The following is a 23,586-nucleotide window of genomic DNA, read 5'->3' as shown; positions in this document are numbered from 1 at the left end:
AGAGTTATTTCAAAATAACTTAGTCCATGTCTACACAACAGGCAGTTATTTTGAAATTCTTACTTCCGACTTCCCTTACTCCTCATACAATAAGGGTTACAGGAGTCGTAGTAAGAAATCCTCCAGCCTGACCGTATTTCAACATTATTTTGAAGTAACTGCCTGCTGTGTAGATGTGGACTAAGTTATTTTGAAATAACACTCGTTATTTTGAAATAATGTTGCTGTGCAGATGTGTCCCAAATGGCTTAAAGCCACACTTTACAATAGTCAAGAATTATCAGGACTATTTCACTTAGAAATGGTGGTGGAATATATTGAACAATCATATTCAATGATTCATGGTATTCACTTGCTCTGTTTCCAATGTGTCTTGGCGGATGTTTTGGAAATGTGAAGTTAGCTCTCTTGTTATGTTTGGTCTCTTCCTGCTGAGGTTGTGCTTTTGACTTGGCTCAGATTCTCTCTCTCACACTAAACACAAAGTCGTAGAAGGGTCATGGCTTTGCAAGCTAGTACAATCTTAGGCCTCACTTTATTGCAGACCAATTTACAAGGAGACCATTTCTCAGTCCTGTCAAAACATAGGATTGCATCAGACAGTTCTTGAGTCTGAATTGTTATTAATTTTACTGTTTGTTTTTCTTTTGCACTGGTTCACATGATCCTAAGTCAGGACCTATGAAAAGAGAATGGAGGGCATGGTACAAAGACACCACCAGACTCTCAACACTGATTGCAAAGAAATAAATTCTCAGGAGAGCCAGACTGACTGACAGAGGTGAATTAAAAGTCAGAGGTATGTTCTAAACCAAATAAAATTTCTTTCTGGCACTGGTGTAGAGGTCTATACTTCTCTGCTGTGAAGGACTTGATATCATTAGTCATATTTTGTATACTTTTGAGTACTTTCTGCTCTCTTTACTATACACCATAAAGTTTTGGACAGAAAATTGTTTAACTGATAATAGTCTCCTCTTTAAACTTATATGAAAATAATTTGCTGGAATCTGACAGGTTTGTAGGGTACCATATTAAATGTATAGTTTGTCGTGGCTGAGAAAACAGATTAAGAATGTCTTATCCTTTGTATTTGATTAAAATAAAGCTACATAACTTTTTTGCATATGGGTCATCTTTTTTTTACTTTGTCCTTAGAATTATCTCTTGAGAGAGGGGAAAAATGTTGTTCCCAATAGAGAGCATAGGAAGTTTCTTATAAATAAGTGTTATATTTCCCACCTCACTGATAATCTTTTGAACCAGCTGCCACAAGTATCCCTTGTCATCATTGCAAAAGATTTCTCACTCTCTTGTAATGGAGAAGAATAATTGCATTTAGTACATCTCCAGCCTTGACAAGATCTATCATGTGAATAAAATCAGTAACTGAAGTTTGCTATAGCTTGCTATCCAAGGTGAATCCCTCTGAGCTTTGATTCTGGAGAGGTCCCCCACCCTCCTCACACAAGCATTACTGAGGCAAAGAATTTAAGATATATTTTAGAAGCCCTTCTGAGTTTGCAATAGGTGGAAGTGACCTTATAGAAACTTACTTATACAAACAATATTCTCTGATTAATATTATTTACTGATAAATAATTACTTATTGAGATTTAACAAGAACTATGCAATAGCATAGTTCTGGTTTGTTAAATGTTAATTAAAAATTTGTGTTTAGCTTTCACTACAGATTCACTAATATTGATGACACTTCACTTTGGTCATTATTCATCATAATTAATAGTAGTTTAATTGCTTGAGTTAACTCTATTTATAATGAAACACAGCTTTTAATTCAGAAATCTTCCATTCTGCTTTATGAAGGAAACTCTGACATAGAAGAATTGGCTTATCGGTCTAATTTGAGATATTTCCTGTGTGTTTTAACATAAATTCATATTTCTTAAATTCATTCATGAAAGCTCAATACCATTAACAGCAGTTCATTTCTGAGTTGATAATGAGCTTCTGATCAGGTAACTAATTATCATGCTACATTCTGATTAGTCAGAGTCTATGTGGGCAAGATTGAGAAGAATGAAGAGAAGGAAGCAAATCTGAGAGCAGCACTAAGGATCAGAAAGGAGACTTAAGCATTGCAGTGGTGAGCATTGAAGCACATAATTTTCAGATAATCCATGGTCTAGTGAAATTCAGAACTCTGAGTTAGGCATGCAGGCTCCTTGTGCAATGGATTAGGAGGACCAAAATGAGGGACCAAAATGAGCCAGCATTCGAAGCTGACAGTTATCTAACCTACAAAGTAGGAAATTCCAAAGAGAAGTGTGCAGCCTAAGCCTGGCTCCTTAAAGGAAGTTAGGCATCTAATTCCAGTCTGGAGGAGGAATTACCATCCACTTGATATTCACAGGCATGAACACTCTGCTAGAGTTAGGTGCCAAAGTCAGGGCCATCTTTGCTCTTGAAAGAGTGGTGATAATGCAGCACTGCTGTCCCATTTATACCTAATAAATGGTTATGGTCAGAGTAAAGAATATCATTGATTCAAAAATGTCCATCAGTTGTATAATGTTGTCTTGAGAAACTAAAAGCTAATTATAGAGCCCCCAATGTCCAACTTGCCTACCATGGTTAACATGATGAAAAGTTAAAATGATTCCAGGCTCCCTTGTGGTATACTGAAATTTGATGTGAACTATTTGGATTTTCTTCCAATCCTTATGACACTACTGACATTTTCACACATTTATGATTGAAGCTGTCTGGAATGCTGCATGAATTTATTACTTTCCATAATGCTTCCCTCCAAACTGAATCAAATGCCCTTACAAAGCTGATGAAATCTGAAAACATCTTTAATCCCCTTTTTCCTTAGATTTCTATAATTATTCAGGAACTTTGTTCTTTAGGATTGGTACAGCTATTACCATTAGCCAGTCAACTGCCATCTCCTCTTGCTCATCTACCTTATATATTTTTCTTAATGTTTTGATAGTACTTCTCCTATGGCTTTAACAGCTCAGCTTGATGTTATCTATTCCTGCAACTTTGCCAACTTAAGCTATTCTACTTCAGCTATACAATTGATGTAGCTGAAGTTTCGTATCTTAATTCGATTTTTGCCCTGCTGTGTAGACATGCCTGTACATCTGTTCAAGCTGGGAATTACATTTCCCAGTTGTAATGTAGGCACCATCACAGGGAGAGTGTTTGATTAAGAGGGCAGACAAATTTGAAATTGATAATTTGGATTAAAAACATGTGGCTGGAACTCCTTTGAGGTATTGGGGAATTTCACTATTTAACCTTGAATTTCTTGGAGGTCAAACAGCAAGTATGTCAGATAAAATGTGCAGCTTCCCTATTCAACTTTGAGACTTAATTAAGGGACACAGTGGGGTCATCATGGATAGAAAAACATGCCTGTTTTTGTCAACAGTATTTTAAGATATTGTTTAAGAATCCCAGTTTCTACTACTGGGGAGAAATATGGAATGGATTCCTATTTCAGATTGTCTGGGATACTTATACAAGGTTGCATTACTATTGGAATGTAGATCTTCCACTGTCCCTAGTTTAGAATAGCCACAGATGTGATCAGTTGTGATCTTGGACGTCACTGAGAAGGATAGCTTTTCTGCTTTAAGGGCGAGAAGGAACTATATTTAATAACCATATATTCAAGGAATATTTGATATTTTTACATTTTATAAGCACCAAAGTGAGAGATTTCTCACAGGTCTATTTTACTGTTAAAATTTGTTTTGATACAGCTATACCAATATAGTTACACCGGCAAACCCTCCTAGAGCAGATACAGTCTGCAGAAAATATATTTTTTGCCACTATACCTTATTACCAGTTCCTTAAACAATATAAATTATACAGGCAGAAGGACACTTTTGCTGATAGAACTTCATCTAGTTTAGGGCTTTGGCTGGCATAGTTATATCGGAAGAAAAGAAATTTATCCCCTAACCAACATAGCTATGATAGCAAAAGTACAGACAGTAAATTGTACACTTCAATGATCCTCTTCTTTTCTTCTATGAGATTAATTAACAATGTTGACACTTAAATTATCACCAATTTTAAGAGTCAGGAAACTGTGGTTTGGCTATAGTGTAACTAAGAATTGGGTTGGGACAGTGTTTTGTACTGGCTTTGGACAGATGTAAAAAATTACATGGAATTCAAGTTGGTGAAGAATCAAGTACAAATCTCTAATTTGGGTATAATACTCTCTATGAATTGAAATTGTCAACATTAATTTGTTAATGCCTTATCCCATCATACAGTATGTCATTCCCTGTAATCTTGGGAAAGCCTCTTTAGGGTGCATCTACACAGCACTCAAAATTGATTGAATTTTGAAATAGTGTATTTCACATTTTGGTGCATCTACACAGTGCTAAATTTCAAAATAATATGCTATTTTGAGACATCTTTTAGCCCTTGTCAAATGAAGGTTACAGGGATGCCAAAATAGTGCGTCTGCTATTTTGAGACCTATCTTGAAAAAGGGGACTGTTCAAAAGATGCAGGGTATCTATTTCGAGATACTTCCAGTATGCTGAAATAGCCTCGCTGTGTAGACGTACCCTTCTAGAAAAAATCTCTCTGTTTTTAGCCCATCTAACCTCAGCAGCTCAGCAGCAGCAACTAATCAGCAATTTCTGTGGGACTGAGATCAAGGGTGCACTGGAACGTGCGCGCCCAAGCAGTCATCTGGATACCTGATCCCTTTACATGTACGTTGAATGCAAGATCTTAAGTAGAAAGGGATAGACTGCCACATAATTTCTCTCTTTAGTTTTGCATTATAACTTCACATGATTTTTAGTAGTTCTACAATATAAATGGTGACATTTTATTAAGGAAAAGCAAACAACTGTTATAAGACAAGTTGCTCACTAGTACACAGTGTGAAGTTTGTTTATTCTTTTTAAGTTCTTCAGTTATATAATGCATATACTGAGGCTTAACAGATCATTCTAAATTTTTCAAAATAATTAATTCATAACCATTGTAAATTTCATTAAGCACATTTCCTTTTTTAATAAAAAATTAGGATACATTTTAGAGTATATATCATCCAAATTGGTTTGACAAATGTTTTAATGGTATAAATCAAGACAATTTTTATTTGTTTGACTCACCTAAGTAGCAAGTAAAGGCTTTTCTTTAATAATATTCATTTGGATTTCTATTTAATAATTTGTAGCCACAGTATTGACAAAATCAGACACTAAAATAAATGTATGTGATCATATATTAATAATGCAGCAAATATTCAAAGTGAATAAGTTAACCAAATACTATATTAACATGTATTAATACTCAAAATATGATTATGTTTTCCCTTGGTATAGTTAATTAATGTCATGCATTTCTTATTTTGAATCTACCTGAACAAATACATGTTCCTTTAACAGAGAAAGGAACTAAATACTTACTCCGTTTTATACATTTCTTTGCACATTCATATCAGAAGAAGGGAGAGGAAGGCAGAAGGGGGACCATATAAGAAGTAGGAAAAATAAGAGAAAGGGGAATTTAGAAAGAACACACTTTTAATTTGTTTATATAACACGGCTTAAATAGCATCAGCATCAGTTGACACGGGTGAGGTCAGGGAGAGGTGGATCCTTGGCTATCACTTGAAGCTGTGATACCCCTAATGACTGGAAAGTAGCAAAACTCTGCTGGGGAAAACCCCAGAGTCAAGGAGCAGCCACTGAAGTTCCAAAGTGTGAAAGAATAGATAAACATTGGGGGCTCGTCTACATTGGCCCCTTTTCCGGAAGGGGCATGGTAATTTTTGAAATCGCAATAGGGAAATGCGCGGGGGATTTAAATATCCCCCGCGGCATTTAAATAAAAATGTCCGCCGCTTTTCTCCGGCTTTTAGAAAAGCCGGAAAAGAGCGTCTACACTGGCCCCGATCCTCCGGAAAAAAAGCCCTTTTCCGGAGGATCTTATTCCTACTTTGAAGTAGGAATAAGATCCTCCGGAAAAGGGCTTTTTTTCCGGAGGATCGGGGCCAGTGTAGACGCTCTTTTCCGGCTTTTCTAAAAGCCGGAGAAAAGCGGCGGACATTTTTATTTAAATGCCGCGGGGGATATTTAAATCCCCCGCGCATTTCCCTATTGCGATTTCAAAAATTACCATGCCCCTTCCGGAAAAGGGGCCAATGTAGACGTAGCCTGGTTGTTCTGTTTTTTTGTTTTTTGAAAGGGCATAAACTCTGTCAAATTAAGTGAAAAAAATATAATAAGGAAAGCCAAAAAGGGTTTTGAAGACCAGCTAGCCAAATACTCAAAAAGTAATTGCAAAATGTTTTCATCAGAAGCAGGAATCAGGCTAAACAACCAGTGGGGCCACTGGATAATCAAAATGCTAAAGGAACACTCAAAGACAATAAGGTTATTGAGGAGAAACAAAATAATATTTGTTTCACTCTTCACAGCTGAGGATGTTGAGAGGTTCCTAAACCTGAGCCATTCTTTTTAGGTGACAAATCTGAGGAATTGTCCCAGCTGGGGCAGTGAGCTGGGAGCTGAGGGCCCTGACCCGGGTGCAGCAGAGGGGCCACCACCAGCTGTCCCAGCACCGGAGTCGGCAGGGTCGTCCGGGGAGGCCATACCAGGTAAGTGCCAGCACTGTCCACTACCCGGGGGGCAGGCAAGGAGGGAGACCAGGGACCATGCGTGTGGGCCATGCCTCCCATGGATCACCAAGCCACTTGTGCATGTGCGGACACGTGCCATGCCATCCTTGGGCAGGTGGCTCCAGCTGCGTGCCACAGAGGGGCCGTGGCCTGATAGCCACAAGTGTGTGTGAAGAGACCTGACACGCTCCCAACCCCGGGGCAGGACACAGCAGGACGGCCTCCCTTCACACGCCCCTTCTACACACCTCCCCCCCACCCCGGCCGCACTATACACAGCACAGGGGCACAGGTGCAGTTTCAGAGCAGCTCCCAGTCCCGTGCAGAGCCGGACATGCCGACCATGGCCTCTGTGCAAGCACATCAGCTCTGACGGTGCAGCTCTGACGGTGCTGCCCTGTGCCGTTCCTGCACCTGCTGCCCCCCCAGCTACTGTTCCTCTTCCTACTCCTGCCCCCCTCCCACCTTTTCCTCCTCAACCTCCACACCCTCCTCCTCAATCTCCACATCCCCCACCACAACCTCCGCACCCTCCTACCCATCCCCCCGGGGATGCCGAGGCCCTCACCCCCGTGGTGCAGGGAGGCAGTTTGCCTGGCAAGACCCCCACCCCTGAGTGTTGAGCTTCCCCTCCCCCTCCTTCCTCTTGCTCCCCCCTTCTAGCTCCCTCCTCCAAGTTTTCCTCCTCCCCTCTCCCACTCTTTCTCCTCCTCTCTCCCACCACCTTTCCCAATCTCCCCAGAGTTTCACCCTCCCACAGTTTTGTTAAATAAACAGAGTTTGTATTTTCAAAAATACACATATTTTATTCATCATCGGGAAGGGGGGGCTAGGGAAGGGTAAGTGGAAGGACGAGAGGGAGGAATGGGGCATAAGCCCCCAGTGGGGCAGACCAGGGAGACTGTTAGCGCTCCTCAGGGTGAAAGCTCTCCTGCAGGGCCCCCTGGATCCTGACAGCCCCTCGATGGTCCTCCCTGATTGCATCCTGCAGACAGTGCAGCCAGGCTGCTGGCAATGTGTCCACGAGATGCAGCAGAGTCCCTGGAGGTAGGTCTGGTTCCATGTTGTAGAGTGCCGTGGTGTCCCGAGTGAGGGCAAGCAGAGCACTCCAAGACACAAATGCTTTGCTGTCCCTCAGAGAGGTAGACCAGCAAGCAGGGAAACCTGAGAACTGTCTGTCCGGCATGGGGGGTCATCAGGGGCTTTTGCGGAAAAATTTGCCAGCTGTCTACACTGGCTGCTTGAATTTCTGCAAGAACACTGACGATCTCATGTAAGAAATCAGTGCTTCTTGCGGAAATACTATGCTGCTCCCATTCGGGCCAGTGTAGACAGCTCAGATTTGTTTTGCGCAAAAAAGCCCCGATAGCGAAAATGGTGATCAGGGCTTTTTTGTGCAAAAGTGCATCTAGATTGGCCACAGATGCTTTTGCGCAAAAGTGCTTTTGTGCAAAAGCGTCCGTGCCAATCTAGACGCTCTTTTCCGCAAATGCTTTTAACGGAAAACTTTTCCGTTAAAAGCATTTGCGGAAAATCATGCCAGTCTAGGAGGAGTATAACTTCTACAATTGGAGTTCAAATACAAATAAATGCATTTACACATTCCAAAGTCACTTTCTGTGAATAATTTGTAATATTTGTAGTTTCAATGAGCATTCTTGCCTGTTAACTTAAAGAAAATGAACACACAACTAGCATAAGTACAAATAAGTTGCCTTTAATTATTTAGTCCATGAAAATATTCACCCAGCTCCACTTATCATCACAGATGTGTTCAGAGAAGGAATACCTTTTACTGTAAATCTCTTTTTGGGAGTCAATGATATTTCCTCCTAACTTTTACTGAGCTGATGTCACACTGTATTTGCTTGTGCCTTTACACAGGAAAGGGAAAAAAAATCTTTCTGCTCTTGGGAAAATTGAATGCTGCAGAATTCAGAAAGAAACAAGAAGATCCCCTCTTCAGCTTATTTATGCAAATCAGAAGAAACCCATTCTTAAAGCAGAACTTACCATTAAAGAATGAATGGGTAAAAGTTTCAAAAGCACCTACAAACATAAGTCATGCATTTGAAACTTTTACCCAACATCCCCAGGGTACTGGAGAGGTAAAATATTGCACATGCACCTTCTCCCCTCAGGAGATGTTCTCTGAACTTCCTGCACTTGAAACAGATTGGCAAAAGCAATAATTCTAATTCCCTACTATGCCTGCATCAGCCAGCTCTCCTTCCACAGAAAACTAAGAAGAAAAACAAGTAAACAAAAGATCTCGAGGAGACAGACCATCCTGTTTCAAGTAAATCATTACCATTTCCAATGAGAGCATGCAAAACTGGCTACTATTCTCCTTGGGCCTGAATTAATTCATGCTTAATTCAATGAGAAATGAATGCATGGTTCTTTATCAAATTCTGTTCATGCCTATTGTATTTGTTGGTTGGCACTGCTTTCTTCTTCAAACTTAACTATTTAATAAGACATTTGAGAATTACATGAATCATGTTTTAAGGGATACTTCTGTGCATCCAAATAGTTCTATTTGTATTTTCTAAACTTGGGGCTAATCTCACTTATTGCCTCCTGCAAAATAGTTAGTGTCCTCAGCTGACATAATCAGCATTTTGCAAGATCCAGCCCCCTAAGAAACTGTATGATCTTGAATTTCTCTTTTGGATATTCAGAATCTACATTAGGAATCCATTAGGTTTTATTTCAGGAAACAGTGATTCTACAAGATTTCCCAGTCTCCTCTATAATTTTCTTCATGCTCATTTCCTCTTGTTAAGGAAATAAAAAATAGCATTTAATTTGTTTCATCACCTTCACAGGATTGCCATTAAATATGAAACTGACATGCAAAGTTCACAATTATTTTAGTTTTTCCTATCTCTTTTTTCCTGAGGTTACCAGTTTTTGTTTTACAAAAGAAACTAGCATGACACTGCAAAAATGGTCTAGTCAAGAATATCCAGATCCAATAAGCACCGTTAACTACTTTGAATATGACTTTTTTTTTAAGTCTCAGAGGGGTTTGTACTTGCAAAAACAATGAGTCCTGTGACACCTTAGAGAGGAACAGATTTTAGTCTCTAGGGCTATGTTTACACAGCAGCATTGTTTCAGAATAACTGACATTATTTCAGCTTCTTATTCTGACTCCTGTCACCCTCATTTCACAAGGAGTAAGGGAAGTCGAAGGAGGAGTGCGCCAAAAGCCAAATTAAGCTATTTCAACTTCAGCTCTGCAACTGACATATCTGAAGTAATGTTTCTTAATTGGACTTTTGCCCTGCTGCATAGACATGCCCTAATGTGCCACAGGACTCTTCAATATTTGCCTTGCCAATTTTAAATATAAATATAAATATATGGAGATATACCATCTCATAGAACTGGAAGGGACCTTGAGAGGTCATCGAGTCCAGTCCCCTGCCCTCACAGCAAGACCAAGTACCATCCCTTTTATGGATTTAAGTTTCTGTTAAGACACTCATAAGAATATTCTAAAGTTTTCCTCTTGATGGGAAAGGAATTGAAATCTATTAAGAATATATGATTAAACTTGGAGATGTCCAATGACAAGAGTCTAGTGGGTGGAGGACTGTCATTGAGAAGACACAGAATGCAAGTTCAAAACCCACAATTCTTTTTTTGGTATATTTTATTAATGAAATTCTATCTTGTCTTCATGAAAAAGTCACAATTTATGTTCTAAATAAGAAGTAAGATCATCCCAAAGCTTTCCACATTTATTTTGGTTATGAGCACTTTTACAGCTAATTCTATTGAGATAACATATTCTGTGGGATATGTGCCTAGCTATCATGCATCTTCATGTGGTTTCAAGGAGAGTTTTAAACCTGACACTCACTTTCTGATTTAGGGGGTCATTTATCTTATCTGCTGCAATTTCTTCACTTATAAAATGGGGGTGATATTTTACTGCTAAATATTATCATGCTTTCTCATAATTTCAACTGCCGAAGTCATGTTATTTGCATCTAATTGACTTCTATTTTTTTTAAATAAAAATTATTTGGCACAGATGTTTCAGTAATTTTGGGAGCTTTCACATTACCCAATGATGTTCAGATTTGCACCTCCACTGTGATGTATGTCACTTTATTATTATTAAGAGCCAGAGAGATTAGCTAGGAATACGGGATTTAACAAGATCTGCTAAACAATTTTCTGAAACTGCAGTTACATGTAATATTTACATAAAATGTGTGGTTCTTAAAATCACTACAATGTTATTATAAAACTTCATGTTTCCTGTTTTATAAACAACTAGCCAAATTAGCCCGTCATAAGATGGGATTTTCAGGTCTCTCCTCCAGGTCGAATTTCTCTCCTGAGCCTCCGGTCTCTCGCTCCGGGTCTCTCTCCCTCTCTCTCTCCCTCTCTCTCTCTCCTCCTACTGTCTCCCCCCCTCTCTCTCTCAGCTCTCCTCCACCTCCTGCCTCTCTTTCTGTCTCTCTCTTTCTCTTCTCCTCCCCCTCCTGTCTCTCACTTCGGGGACTGCAGAGCCCAAACAGTCGCTTGCGCCACTTGCTCCCACGCAGCAGCATGGCTGAGCGGCGCAGAAGTCAGCCCAGCTCCACTGCGGGAGGCGAAGGGGGGCGGGGCGGTGACATTCATGGACAGGGGGCGGGGCCTGGAGCTGCTGTCACACCGCATGTCATCACCCTGCCCCCCTTCACCTCCCGCTACGGTGCTTGACTGACTTCTGTGCCGCTCTGCCGGGCCACCGCAGGGGAGCAAGTGAAGCAAGCAGCCGTTTGGGCTCCCCCGCAGCGGCTCAGCTGAGCAGTGCATAAGTCAGCCAAGCGCCATGGTGGGAGGTGAAAGGGGGTGCGAAGGGGTGCAGGGAGGTGACGTACACGTCCAAGCCCCACCCCTTGGCCATGTACATTGCCGCCCCGCCCCCTCTCCCCTCCTGCTGTGGCGCTCCTGTCGTGGCACCCCCATGCTGCATGGGGACCACGGCACCCAAATGGCCGATTGCACCACTTACTCCCCTGTGGCGGCCTGGCTGAGTGGCGCAGAAGTCAGCCGAGCGCCACAGTGGGAGGCAAATGACATGACTCAAGCAACAGCACCTCCCAGAGAGAACAGCCAGGGAGGGAACAGCCAGGGAGGCAACTGCACCACCCAGAGGGAACAGCCAACATTTCAGTGTTACAGAGTCACAGACATTGGGCTACTATATATATGATGGGCCAGATTCTGAAAATGCACACCATTGTATGTACACCCAGAGAACCTCATCCAACTAATGTTAAATCTCATAGTCCAAAAATCAAAGCAAATAAAAGCTGTAAAATTGATTTTCCAACAAAAATATATACAGAGGATTTAAGCCCTTTTATATGTACCTACAGGAAAGGCCTGCATAGCATAAAAATGGTATTTACAAACAATGTGAGATATGTTTTCACAGTCACAATCTTGTAATTGAGATTTATATTTTCCATTGAAAGCCTAATGCTAATTTTCCTTATAGAATAACTAAAAACTGTTTCAAACCTGAATCCCTATACCAGAACACTTTTCCCATTATGAAAGAATAATTCGGTGTGTGGAGGTATAGATGTATGTCAGTCCTAGTAAGTGATTCATGACATGGATTTTAGCAGGAGGTTGGACTCAATGCCCTCCTGAGGTCTCTTCCAACCCTATGATTTAATGAATCTATGTTTCTCAAAGCAAAGCTCTAAGGCTACATCCACACTACAGCTGTGTCTACACTGGCAAGTTATTCCAGAAAATCAGCCGCTTTTCCGGAAAAACTTGCCAGCTGTCTACACTGGCCGCTCGAATTTCCGGAAAAGCACTGACGATCTAATGTAAAATCATCAGTGCTTTTCCAGAAAAACTATGCTGCGCCCATTCGGGCAAAAGTCTTTTTCTGGAAAACTGTTCTGGAAAAGGGCCATTGTAGACAGCACAGTAGTGTTTTCTGCAAAAAAGCCCCGATCATGAAAATGATGATCAGGGCTTTTTTGCAGAAAAGCGCGTCTAGATTGGCCTCGGACACTTTTCGGAAAAAGTGCTTTTCCGGAAAAGCATTCTGCCAATCTAGACGCGCTTTTTTGAAAATGCTTTTAACGGAACACTTTTCCGTTAAAAGCATTTTCGGAAATTCATGCCAGTGTAGACGTAGCCTACAAGTTTTTTGTGCAAAAACAGATATTTGTACTCCCTTCCTATTCCTATAACTTTGCATTTCTAATTAAGTTAAGAGAGAATGAGCTGAATTTGGTACTCTGTGGTACAGTCATCAGAATTGTTCAGTGGTTTATAATTAGCTAAACCTAAAATGTTAAGTTCACTTTGAAAGTCTGACCTCTTACAGTATTTCAATGGAAGTTGACTGAGCTTTTTCTTAAAATCCCTCTTAGGGCTTATCTGCACTGCAGGGCAAAAGCCAAATTAAGATATGCAACTTCAGCTATGACAATTGCATAGCCGAAGTCGAAATATCTTAATTCAGCTTTTGGTACTGTCTACATAACAGGAAGTCAAAGGAAGAACACTCTTCCTTCAACTTCCCTTACTCTTCATGAAATAAGGGTTACAGAAGTCAGAGTAAGAAGTCTTCCAGCTTGACAGTATTTCAGAATAATGGTTTGATGTGTATACATATATTTTGTTGTTTAGAAATACCCAACGTTATTCTGAAATAACGCTGCTGTGTAGACATGCCTTTAGTAAATTACCATATGGAAATAACAAGTTCTGGTTTTCTTCTGTTTTAGAATTGTGCAAAACCCAATGGCTGTCTCTACATTGGCACCCCTTTCTGGAAAAGAGATGCTAATGAGATCAGTCGAAATTGCAAATTCTGCGGGGGATTTAAATATCCCCCGCGGCATTTGCATGAACAAGGCTGCCGCTTTTTTCCGGCTTGGGGTTTTGCCGGAGAAAAGCGCCAGTCTAGACGGGATCTTGCGGAAAATAAGCCCTTTTCCTCAAGATCCCTTATTCAAGTAGGAATAAGGGATCTTCCGGAAAAGGACTTATTTTCCGCAAGATCCTGTCTAGACTGGCGCTTTTCACCAGCAAAACCCCGAGCCGGAAAAAAGCAGCAGCCATGTTCATGCAAATGCCGCGGGGGATATTTAAATCCCCCGTGGAATTTGCAATTCCGAAGTGTCTCATTAGCATCCCTTTTACAGAAAAGGGTGCCAGTGTAGACACAGCCAAGATGTTTGATTTTCAGGGTATATAAGACCAATTTTCTCCATCTTTCTCTTGTTTTTAGCTATCTTTCACTGAAAAACATACATTAATCCAGATTTCTTAAAAAAATTGACCTGCATTCATTTAATACATACATCTGATTTTTTCAGACTGCAGCATATCTTAGAAATACAGCCTTCATTCACACCTCCTAATTCCAACTGTTTGCCATATGGTTATTTGTAAGAAATTACACTTTATAAACAGCTCCTGGAATTACATTGTGACTCAAACATTAGATTGTCTAATGTAAAAGCAAAAATGTTATTCTCTCCCTGTGGTAAAACTATTTGGCAGGTGCTGTAAATGCCATTTCAACTCCTCACTTATATTATATTCAACCTTTGTTCTGTCCCTAATCATAAACCTCTCTTGGCTTTTATAAAATGTCACTGCCTTTTCAGACAGTACTATAGGTCACTCAGGCAGAGCCAAGTTGTACTTATACTCAAAGTTTGAGCATATGACTAATTATAGAAAAGTAACAAAATACACTGCCACACCCACTGCAGTGCTAAATTGTCTCAAAAGCACCATGAATTTTATTCCAGGATTCATAATGTAAGAACAAGGCAGAAATATAATATAGGAAAACATTATAAATCTTAAGAAAAATGTGCCTAATTGACTTATTGCGTGACTACCTCCTAGAGATCCCTACCTAGGCTGATGACTTGTTTGTTAGGGGGCTGCTAGGTGCACATACTATGAGAAATTTCTGCTCTGAAGAGCTTACCATTTCAGTAGAGAGACACAAGAGCATGAGGGGAGAAAAAAGAGACCCGGACCGTTAAAGAAACTGGCCCAACATCAATCAGCAGTTTTGTGTTGATGCGGACTCTGTCAGTCAGTGGAAATTTGCTGTGCAGGAATCAGGGTATGTATGCTATCTTAGCCTTGGCTGAGTATTTCACTTCCATAACTGTAACCAGTTTGATACAAAGATTTTGTTTTCAAAGATTGATATTATTTAATTTAAATGCGAGATTGGTTAAAATAATTAAAAATTATTTAGCACACAGTGAAAACTAATTGGTCCCATGTCCTTCCCCTGATATTTTATGTGCATGCTGCATGTGTAGCAATGTCCTCAAACAGAAATGGCATTACCTTCTTCTCAATTCAAAATTATCTACCTTGAAATAGTTACAGTAAGGCGTTATGTATTCTCCAGATTCTCTGGAAGGTATGGATATATTAGTAGAGAAAACTCCCTCTTTCTTTACCCTAATCTTGAATAAACATAATTTGATTTTTACTTTGTGCAAATCCAGGAAATCTGTCAGGGTATTTCTATACTACAGCATTATTTCAAAATATCTAATTTCAAAATAGTTAATTCGAAATAAGTTATTTCAAAATAACGCATCTACACACAAAATGGATTTCGAAATAGTGTTTTGCTATTTCAAAATAGCGCATCCATACTGAGTGGATGCTGAATCGCATTTAAGGTCCAGCAGGGCATCAGGTCAGGAGTTACTTTGTATGCCTGCTGCCTGAGGCTGTCTGAGGCCTGTGCTTAAAGGGACCTCCCCCCCCCCCCCCGACAGCTGGTTCTCAGCTTTCCCTGCTTGCTTGCTTACCTCAATGAGGAACAGCAAAGTATTTTGTGTCTGCATGCTCTGGTTGCCCTCACTCGGGACACCACAGCACTCTGCAAAACAGAGCCAGAGCTGTCCCTGGGCACTCTTGGATACATTGCTGTGAGCTTGGCTGCACTTTCTGCAGGCTGCAATCCGGGAGGTCCATCGGGGGGCTGTCAGTATCCAGGAGGCCCTGCAGGAGAGCATCCACCCTTAGGAGCACTAAGAGCCTTCCTGGTCTGCCCCACTGGGGGCTTGTGCTTCATTCCTCCCTCACGTCCTTCCACTTACCCCTCCCTAAGCCCCCTTCCTAATATCAAATAAAATACATGTATTTTCATGAACACAAACTCTCTTTATTTAACAAAACTGGGAAGGGAGAAGGAATGAAACTCTGGTGAGACTGGGCAAAGGAGGCGGGAGAGGAGAGAATAGGGGATGGGAGAGGGGAGGGGGAACCTGGGAGGAGGGAACTGGAAGGGGGAAGCAAGGGGAAGAAAGGGGAGCAGAAGCTTAGGGCTCAGGATTGGGGATCTTACCGGACCAACTTCATTTTCATGCAAACCTGCTCCTGGGTTCACATGTGGCCTTTGGTGGCCAGGCTGGCAGCTATCCTGCCATAGACGGCCATATTCCTCCATCTAGTGCAGAGATCATGGATGTTGGGGGCATCTCCTCCAAACCTAAATAAGGTCCATGATCTGCACCCTGAACCAGGAAGACGCCCACCTTCTCCGGGCCCTGGCAGGCTCCTGGGAGCTGACAGACTGCTCCTGGGGAGCGGTGGAGGTCTGGCTTCCAGTGGTTTGCTGGCTCATATTTTGGGGCCACTGGGTAAGGGGCAGTGACTGCTGTCTCTGGGCTGGCAGGCTTGGAGCTGGCACAGGCACTGTGGCCAGAGTCAACCTTTTTAAGGGCTCTGGGGAGAGGAGTTCTCTTGGTTGAGGCTGGAGTGGCCACCAGGGTACCCTGGGAAGGCTGGAGGCCCCCTATTTCGAAATAAGTGTCTACACAGCACTTATTTCAAATTTGGCATTATTCCTCGTGGAATGAGGTTTACCATATTTGAAATAAGCACTCTGCTATTTCGTATTAATTTTGAAATAGTGGTTTGGCTGCGTAGATGCTAGTAATATTATTTTGAAATAACAGCTGTTATTTCAAAATAACTTTGCTGTGTAGACATACCCTCACAGAAGAGATGTAGCAAGTCTATATTAGTTGTTATTGCTCGGGTTGGGGATCTTTCCTAAATGTTTTTTTCTTCTCTCTCTCCAAGCAAAGGAGTGTTCCTCCCTTTCTCCTTTTGACTTTGTGAATTGCTGGCTCAAGAATTTGGCAGCTGTGTCTACACTATAATAACATGTGTGGCACAGCCATGGCTGGCCATGGTCAGCTGACAGGCTCACAGGCTATAAAACTGCAGTGTAGCCATTCAATCTTGGGCTGGGACCCAGGTTCTGAGACTCTCCTTGCCTGTGCATTCTCAGTCTGAGTTAGACTGTCAGGCTGCGTCTAGACTGGCAAGTTTTTCCACAAAAGCAGCTGCTTTTGAGGAAAAACTTGCCAGCTGTCTACACTGGCTGCTTGAATTTCTGCAAGAACACTGACGATCTCATGTAAGATTGTCAGTGTTCTTGTGGAAATGCTGCTCCCGTTCAGGCAAAAGCCCTCTTGTGCAAATGCTTTTGCATAAGAGGGCTAGTGTAGACAACGTGGTATTGTTTTGTGCAAAAAATCCCCAATCGCGAAAATGGCGATCGGGGCTTTCTTGCGCAAAACCCCGTCTAGATTGGCATGGACGCTTTTCTGCAAAAAGTGCTTTTGCAGAAAAGCGTCTGTGCCAATCTAGACACTCTTTTCCGTAAATGCTTTTAACAGAAAAACTTTTCTGTTAAAAGCATTTGCAGAAAATCATGCCAATCTAGACGTAGCCTCAGAGTTGTGGGTGTTTCATTGCATTCAGACAGGGTCCGGGGAAGGCTTTTTGGTCTGGTCTATATTAGAAAATTAAATCCCCATGTTCCATCAGTTGCCAGCCATGATGTAACTACAGTTGTGGTAGCAACTGGGTACGTATCCGTTATTTTATACAGGACTCGGCTGGCAGGTGTTGTTAATGATGGATCTAGTACAGAATGTAACTGCATCTTTTGGGGATTGAAAGAAGTATTGCCAACCTCCATGGATCAAAAATCATGAGGTAGGTCCCTCCAAAATAAAGAGACTAATTAAATTAATGAGATTGCAGTTTTAATTTTTTTTAAGTATTATCTCAGTTTTAAGCCAGTGGGTTGTATTAAGGCCACATTTTCAAGATCTTGCCTACAACTGTGGGGCTAGAAACTTTTTTTAAATGAAAGATAAGATCCTCACATATTCAAAAAAGCAAAAACCCACAGGATATTCCGAGATGTGAAAACAAGATAGAAATGTAGCACTTACCTGTTAGAATATGCATGTTACCATAAATGTAGACTACTGTTTGGTATAAGGACTGGAAGAAATTCTGGGGCTCTATTTTCCTACTGCTTGTCTCTTTAATACTTGTAGCAGTCAACAGAACAAAGCTGTGGTGACCATGATATGATCACAAATGTTCTTGGCAGAATCTCTTGAAGTAGGGTTTATGAAACTGGGAACCATGGAGGAAAGGGGAGAGAAAGAACTCAGACATGGTTTTAATAAAATGTTCCAGTTAAAAACAATCTTCTGCTCTGGGGGAATAACAGAAACACAATATACCTTTGGAGAGACAGTGTTTGAGCTTGACTGCTCTCAATGTCTCTATTTCTTGAGATGGCTAGTGTGTAGAAATTTAATAAAAATAACACAACTCGTGGCTTTTTTCCACAGAATGAACAAGTACAGGCATCTAGGAGAGAATTATTTTTGACTGAGACACACAGATTGATATTGCAAGATATTTTCTTTATAGCACTAAAAAGCCAAACTTCTTCCCTCCTTTGTGTTCTTACTCTTCTATTACTGACAGCTTGCATTGCTGTACTCTAGCTTGCTTTTTACTCTCTCACATTGCAAAGTGCACCCATTTTAGGAGACTGTAAGCTAGTGCTGAAGGCATGGTTGGGCCTGAGTGGTCCATGGCCCATCCACTATCAATCCAGGCCCACCCACCCATGCAGACTGGGTGCGGGGGATGACCCGACTGCACCCGGTGCTGTGGCTGGAGAGCAGGGCCAAAGCTGACTCCAATCACATGCTCAGGCATAGGGAGTGGCTGGGAAGAAGGACTGAAGCTGCCCCCACTCTGCCAGTGGGGCTGGAGCTGACCTTGCTCCACCAGCACTACGGTGCCCTGCTGCCCAGCACTCTGTAAAGGGAGCGGGGCTCAGGTGGAGGGGCTGACCCTGCTCCATCCAGCGCAAAGCCAAGGCTTACGACCCCCACCATATTCTGGCTGTTACTTATCTCCTTATTATCTTCCAGATGTTTGCAGATGAATTCCTTAATTGCTTGCTCCATTATCTTTCCTGGCACAGGAGTTAAACTGACTGGTCTGTAGTTTCCAGGGTTGTTCTTATTTCCCTTTTTATAGATGGGCACTATATTTTCCCTTTCCCAGTCTTCTGGAATCTCTCCCAACTTGCATGACCTTTCAAAGATGATAGCTAAAGGCTCAAATACCTTCTCTAGCAGCTCCTTGATTATTCCAGAAGGTATTTCATCAGGCCCTTGCAGACATCTTGCAGACATCTAACTTTTCAAAGAATTTTTTAACTTGTTCTTTTTATATTTTAACTTCTTAACTTCCCCTATTTCCATTACCATTCACGATATCAGGCATCCTGTCACCATCCATCTTCTTGACAAAAATGAAAACAAAGAAGTCATTAAGCAACTCTGCCATTTCCAAGTTTCCGGTTATTGTTTCTCCCCCTACAATGACCAATGGGCCTACCCTGTCCTTGGTGTTCCTCTTGCTTCTAATATAATTGTAGAATGTCTTCTTGTTACCCGTTATGTCTCTAGCTAGACTGAGCTCATTTTGTGCCTTTGCCTTTCTAATCTTGCCCCTGCATACTTGTGTTGTTTGCTTATATTCATCCTTTGAGATTTGCCCTACTTTCCACTTTTTATTACTCCTTTTTTATTTTTAGATCAAATAAGATCTCCTGGTTGATCCAATTTGGTCTCCTGCAATACTTTCTATCTTTCCTATGCAGTGGAATAATTTGCTTTTGATCCCTTAATAAAGTCCTTCATAAAAAGTACTAACTGTCCTCAGTTGTTTTTCCTCTTAGTCTTGCTTCCCATGGGACCTTACCTATAAAATGTAATAAGCATTGCAAGTCACAAAGCGGGCCAGGATTTCTGCATTCTGTGAACTGTGCTCCTAACATGAATAATAGAACCCTAGGGCTGGAAGTAATCTCAATGCAGGACCAACCCTAACTAAATCAACCCAGACAGGGCTTCGTCAAACTGGGACTAAAAAAGCTTTAGGGATGGAGATTCCACCACCTTCCTAGGTTACCCATTGCAATACTGTACCGCCCTCCAAGAGAAATAATTTTTCCTAATATACAACTTGGACCTCCCCCACTGTAACTTAAGACCATTGCTCCTTGTTCTGCCATCTGTCACTATTGAGAACAGCCATCCTCTTTGGAACCTCCCTTCAGGAAGTTGAAGGCTGCTATCAAATTCCCCCTCACTCTTCTCTTCTGCAAACTAAATAAGCCCAAATCCCTTAGCCTCTCCTTGTAGGTCAAGTTCTCCAGTTTCCTAATCTTTTCGGTTGCCCTCTGCTGGAGGGAGGGCCAGAGTTGGATGCAATATTTCAGATGTGGCCTAACTAGTGCTGAAGTAAGGGGAATAATCACTTCTATAGATCTGCTGGCAATGCTCCTCCTAATGCACCCTAAAATGCCATTAGCCTTCTTGGCTACCAGGACAGATTGTTGATTCATATCCAGCTTCTCATTCACTGTCATCCCCAGGTCCTTGTCTGCCAAACTGATGCTTAGCCATTCTGTCCCCAGCCTGTAACAATGCTTGGGTTTCTTCCATCCCAAGTGCAGGATTCCGCACTTGTCCTTTTTGAACCTCATCAGAATTCTTTTGGTCCAATCCTCCAATTTGTATAGGTCACTCTGGACCCTATCCCTACCGTCCAATGTATCTACCTCTCCCCCTATCTTAGTGTCATCCGCTAACTTTCCGAGGGTGCAATCCATCCCCTCATCCAGGTCATTAATAAAGATGTTGAACTAAAATGGCCCCTTGGGGCACTCCACTTGAAACCGACCACCAACTAGACATTGAGCCGTTTATCTCTATCCATTGGGCCCAACAATCTAGAAAGTTTTCTATCCACCTTATAGGCCATTTATCTAATCCATACTTCCTTAGCTTGCTGGCAAGAATACTGTGGGAGACCGCATCAAAAGCTTTGCTAACGTCAGGGTATATCACATCCACTGACTACCCAATGTCCACATAGCCATTTACCTCATCATAGAAGCTAATCAAGTTGGTCAGGCAAGACTTGCCCTTGGGAATGCATGTTGACTATTCCTGATCACTTTGCTCTCTTCCAAATGCCTCAAAATGGATTCCTTGAGGATCCCCTCTATGATTTTTCTGGGGACTAAGATGAGGCTGACTAGATTATAGTTCCCTGGATTGTTCTTCTTCCATTTAAAAAAGATGAGCACTACATTTGCCTTTTTCCAATAGTCTGTAGTGTAACAAAGAATTATGCTTTGCCATTTTTTTGCTGCAATAGCATATCGGCAACTAATTGTAATTGCCATTTGCCAGTTAAAGGCTGTCTGCTTAACCAATTATGCAACTGAACAAAGCAACCTCTCTCACACTTTGCAACAATGCTCGTGATTTGTCACTAGTATCACTAGCATCAAAATCCCATTTTACAGAGTCTGAAAAAATATGGGATTAATTGTGTAAAACTTAATTGGGTAGTCCATGGCCTGTCCAGGTCCATGTATGACTTAGTCCTCTTCTCTTTCAAACATTTTAATGTACTTAAAAATCAAGCTTAGTTTTTGAGCAATAATGAAGCAAAATTATGAGCCTGGAAGTCAAATATACAAAAAAATGGAGGTGAAACTAAAAGATGAAGCTAAGCAAAAAGATAGTTTGTCCTTTTATTTTAAAAAGCTTGAAGTGTTAAATAGTGAACATTCATCAAAAAGTATGGGAGAGGAAACATCTGAATTATCTGATCACTTGCTGTATTGTGGGGGGGAATACCATAATGATTGCAAAATTGAACAACTAGAGTCTGAAGTGACCATGGAACTACAAAATTTTGGTAATTTTGCCAAAATAAGAGAAAAAACATATCCTGAAGACATTGTATTTTGGCCAAACCCTGCTTAATTGGATATGATAGAATGTTTCTGAGTAATGAACTGAGATGTGCAGGTAATAAGGAAAATTTGAGAAAAAAATATGAGGTTGGAGGATGAAAGCAAATTAGAAGTCTTCATGAATCCCATTTTCTGAGAGTGAAGAAAATTGGAATGACAGAAAAGAGAATGTGGTTGATTTTTCAGAAAAAACTAAAACAGTCTACTGTTGTATTTGCAGATTATTCCCTGACTATAGTAAAGTAAAACAAATATTCATGAAAGGGCACTCTAATTGGAAAAATGTTTTAAGAGATATTATTGATCTTCCAAAGCTCATATTAATGCCATGTGTAAATTCGTTCAAAATGTAAATTGGAAGAATTGGTTCTGTGTTCTTAGCTCAGTTCAAAAAGGAGTGGTTTTTTTTGAGGAAAGTGCTGAGGCATGTTGTTGCCATGATCTTTTGTTGTCTTCTTTGGGACTACCTCTAAGAAGCATGATGAATCATCAGTATCAAATTGGAAAGGTAATTTTTTAACCTGCCTTCTATATCTTAGTGAATGAGACAATTTTCTCAAAGAACATTTGAAAAATTATCAGTATTGTGACTCAGGAAAGACCAACTGTTTAATGCATCATGATGAATTGATCACTGTAATGGCAAAGAATGCCGCAGAAAACAATTCACTGGTGAATGAAATCTGTGCTTTGAGATCACCAGTTGATTTGCATAGCCATCTATGTGACCATTTGCAGGTAACGTCTTCTAATGTAGAAACCATTCCGAAAATATTTAAACAATAACTGTCACAAATGCTTTGGTGAATGTTCTTTTACTGTATTGAAAGGATTAAAAATTATTTGCAAAATACGAAGAACATTTGACACATTTGGCAGTTTGGCAATACTGACAATTAAAAGTACCTCTTTCCAAAATATTACTTACTATGACTTAATTGATGATTTTGTAAATAAAAGTGTAGAAAAAGGCTATTTGAATTTTCTTTTCAAATTGAGGAATTTTCTTCAGAGAAAGATAACTTTCATTTTTCCATTCATGCATCATCTATATTTTTTATTTGTATACACTATTTTTACATTAGCTTCAGGCAAAGTTTTCATCTAAGCCAGAAGTTCTCAAATTTGTGATGTGAGAAGTCTATTCAGGTGGACTTAGGAAAGGTTATTAAATGTGGTTTTTTTTATAAAGCATTCTTGTCCAAAGAACTTTACAATAATTAGCTAATGGTACAAACAACATTTGGAAAGATCAATGAGTGATCTGCCAAGATCTCAGCAATTTTCAAGTAGTCTGTGGAGAAATGTTAGACTACAAAAACATTAATAGAGAAAGAGGATGAAAATGAAAAGTTAGGGGGAGATAAGAGATAATGTTATTTTTCTTGTCTGGGTCCTGGGGGGGGGGGGAGAGATTCTGAAAATGAATCTCTACACAGGAGCTCAGTTACTGCAACTCTGCCACTGATCACATCTCTTACTTTGGGGGCACAAAATGATTGCTGTTGCTGTTAGGGAAAAAATCTCCATCTCCCTTGTACAAAACTGTAGAATAAGAAGGGGCATGTCTACACAGCAAGGCTAAACTCGAAATAAGCTACACAACTTGAGCTACATTAATTGCATAGCTTACGTCAAAATAGCTTATTTCAACTTTGGGCACGTCTACACAGCACTTATTTTGAAACAGAGCACTCTTCCCCTTACTTCCCTTACTCTTCATACAATGAGGTTTACAGAAGTTGTAGTAAGAAGCCTT

At 40.8% G+C, this 23,586-nt stretch overlaps 1 long non-coding RNA gene across 1 annotated transcript; it reads left to right on the top strand.

The window, feature by feature from the left end:
- Positions 1-697: 697 nt before the first annotated feature.
- On the top strand, positions 698-7,094 carry LOC142830679 (uncharacterized). The gene is made up of 4 exons (XR_012906128.1): positions 698-799; positions 2,011-2,107; positions 4,595-4,715; positions 6,478-7,094. It is a non-coding gene; the product is annotated as an uncharacterized LOC142830679 (long non-coding RNA).
- The last annotated feature ends 16,492 nt before the right edge of the window (positions 7,095-23,586 follow it).

Source organism: Pelodiscus sinensis, chromosome 9 (assembly GCF_049634645.1).
Source record: "Pelodiscus sinensis isolate JC-2024 chromosome 9, ASM4963464v1, whole genome shotgun sequence".
Classification (NCBI taxonomy): domain Eukaryota; kingdom Metazoa; phylum Chordata; order Testudines; family Trionychidae; genus Pelodiscus; species Pelodiscus sinensis.
Note: the sequence above shows the minus strand (reverse complement) of the source record. Positions and strands in the feature narration are given on the sequence as shown.